This window comes from Mangifera indica, chromosome 20 (genome assembly GCF_011075055.1).
Source record: "Mangifera indica cultivar Alphonso chromosome 20, CATAS_Mindica_2.1, whole genome shotgun sequence".
Classification (NCBI taxonomy): domain Eukaryota; kingdom Viridiplantae; phylum Streptophyta; class Magnoliopsida; order Sapindales; family Anacardiaceae; genus Mangifera; species Mangifera indica.
In genome coordinates this window covers 4,161,248-4,164,111 of record NC_058156.1, presented here as the reverse complement: position 1 = coordinate 4,164,111, position 2,864 = coordinate 4,161,248, and the positions used below count along the sequence as shown (strand labels likewise).

General features: G+C 24.9%; 1 long non-coding RNA gene across 1 annotated transcript; it reads left to right on the top strand.

The window, feature by feature from the left end:
* The first annotated feature begins 325 nt into the window (after positions 1 to 325).
* LOC123203961 lies at positions 326 to 2,527 on the top strand. Its single transcript, XR_006499427.1, has 3 exons — positions 326 to 447; positions 1,578 to 1,647; positions 2,375 to 2,527. It is a non-coding gene; the product is annotated as an uncharacterized LOC123203961 (long non-coding RNA).
* The last annotated feature ends 337 nt before the right edge of the window (positions 2,528 to 2,864 follow it).

Here is a 2,864-nt window from a genome sequence, read left to right as displayed (position 1 = left end):
GCACTTTATAAATAAAGGTGTTTAGTTTGAGTCAAATTTTTTAACACAACAATCCAAAACATATGTAATATTCACCTTTTAATTATTATTATCATTAGTATTATTATTATTATCATTATTATTATTATTATTATTTTTAAATAGGATAAAATTTAAATTTTAGGGGATAAGGTGAGTTTAATTTTTAAAAATATTTTATTAGGTAAAATCTAGATAATAGTTAAATCTTTCCATTAAGAGATGAGATATTTTATTGGTGATAAATGTGGATTTATTTCAAAACTTATTTTTCTTTAAAGAAAAATAAAATCATTATTAATAAAGGGAGAGAGAGGATTTTCTTATTTTTCAAAACAAAAAGCAAGGTTTGGAGTAATGATTTTAGGAAGAGAAGAATTGTGAGTAGGAGAATAAAACAAGGAAATAGTGTTGTTTTATTTCATTAAGGTATGTCTCAATATTTTATTATTTTGATATATAGGTGTTTTATGATTTGAAGATTAGGGTTTCTTTTAGGATTCGACTCAATTTTGCATTGTAAATTATTTGTTTCATGATAGTTTTATATTAGTTTGTAAATTTACTAAAAACAAAAGGAAATTATGTACCTTTAATTCTATTTTTATTTTATATATTAATTTCGTTTTATGAAAAGAAAAAAAAATAAAAATAATACAATTTTTTAGCAATTTGTTGATATCTTAATTTGGTAAAAGATTTATTTATTTTTATATATATTTTTTTTCATCGTTTTCAATTTAAATATTTTTTTAATATAAATCAATATGTCTAGTTATGTTATGAAAATTTTCATAATTTTATCTATTTAATACAATTTATTAAAATTGTTAAAGTATTGAGTGTTAAACCTGAAATTTATTTGACAGAATTTGTGACCAGTAAAGAAATATAATTTTCAGTTTCTTTTTGAATTGATTTTGACTCGAATAATTTTTTTATAAGTAAATTAGCATATATATTTTAATTCTGGAAGTTTTCAAAATTTTGTAAATTTTATGTTATCTACTAAAATTATTATAAGAGTATATGTTCAATCTAGAATATTTTTGACAGTGTTAATGGTTTGTGATAAAAATTTCGTTTTGCATGACTTTTAACATATTTTTGGGTTCATATTTTTTTGATAAAAACGTCAATATGTTAAGTTTATATTTGCAAAATTTCGTGAATTTTCGAGTTATACAGAATTTTATAAAATTGCTGGAAGTATGAACTGTCAAACTTGAAAACTGTTGTTGTGATTAGGAGCTCTGGACGGAAGTAATTTTTTTTAGAAGTTTATATTTATTTTTTTTAGCTGAATAATTTTTGGGTAAACCATCTATATGTCTTCTTTGTCTCTGCAAAGTTTTGTAACGTTTTAATTTGTGTAAAAATTTATAAAATTCATAGAACAAAGGTTAAACAGTATAAATATGTGTTAGTTTAGTCTAGGATTATTCACCTTAGACACTCTTAGAATTTGTAAAATTAGTTTTGGAATTGAGGATTTTCAGCGGGATTTAAGGATATTACTAGGAGTATTATTACAATTTGAATTCATTGGTTTTGGCTAGGATCCGAATAGGTTGTACGTGATAGCTTGGATCGTATAAGGGTTTGTGTAGACTTTTGCTGGTAGTCAAGGTAAGTAGAAACTATTCTTTTTATATGCATATAAATGTTATATGTTTGGAAATGATAGTCAAATCTGAAAATTTTGGTTTTTGTAAGCTATATAATATATATATATATATGATTGTTTTGTTCATATACATGGGTTGTAAGTTATATAAATGATATTTCATCCTGTTTGTATGAAATGACTTTTGTAAGTTATAAAATATTTTCGTATACTTTTTGTTCCACTTAAATTTTAATTACTTAGACATTGATTCGATAAAATTATTTACGGTACATTTATGATTTGAAATTTTGTTTATATATATACGGTTTTGGCTCATTGTCCGTAGTCTCTGAATATCTGCTCTAAACTCTGAAACTATAAGTTTGGTCCAGCTGGATTATTTGTTCTGTTGTGCACATTTCTGAAATTCTGGACGAGTTATCGGGATTACAGGTGACATTTGATTCTGAAATTCTGGCTGGGTCACCGGGAGTACAGGTGACACTACGTGACAAGAGTTTAAAATAAATTTTGACTTAAGTTTGATGGTTTGAAAGGTTCTGAAATAATTTATTTATTTATTTATTTGTGGTTTTATATGTGTAAGCATTTGGTTTTCTGTTTGACCTTTTTTTTATTTGATTTTCTTTATTAATGTTTAAATTAAATGTTTAAGTATGCATATATAACGTTTAACTTCTGCTTACTGAGTTGACGACTTACCCCTCGTCATTAACATTTTTGCAGATTAAAGATGTCATAAAGTGTGAGTTTCTGTTTAGCTTTGGGGAATAAAGAATAAAAGAAGTTAGCTGGGAAGATTGGCTAAGAGAGAAAAAAAAAATTAGTTTAGTAACTATTTGATTGTATGTTTTGTTTGAAAGATTTTTCTTTTTTGTAGTTTTTGTGGTTGAAAACTTTGTATTCAAGACTTGACTTTATTTAAGGGATTTTTGAAGTCTTTTGAAGTCATATGTTTTATTATAGTTTTGGGGTGTTACAGTTGTGGTATCAGAGCTTTAGGTTTGAGATTCTGTAGACTTTTAAGATGATTTTAATTTGTGTTGTGGTAATATGATTTAGCAATAAGATCATGTTATATGATTATCTTTAGATAAATTTAGTATATATATAGGCTTATATTTTTAGTTTGCACTAAAGTTTTGCTAATTTTGTTATTGTCATTAAGATGCCACCACGTAGATCTGCTACAAGGCAAGACCCTTCAGCTTCGAGA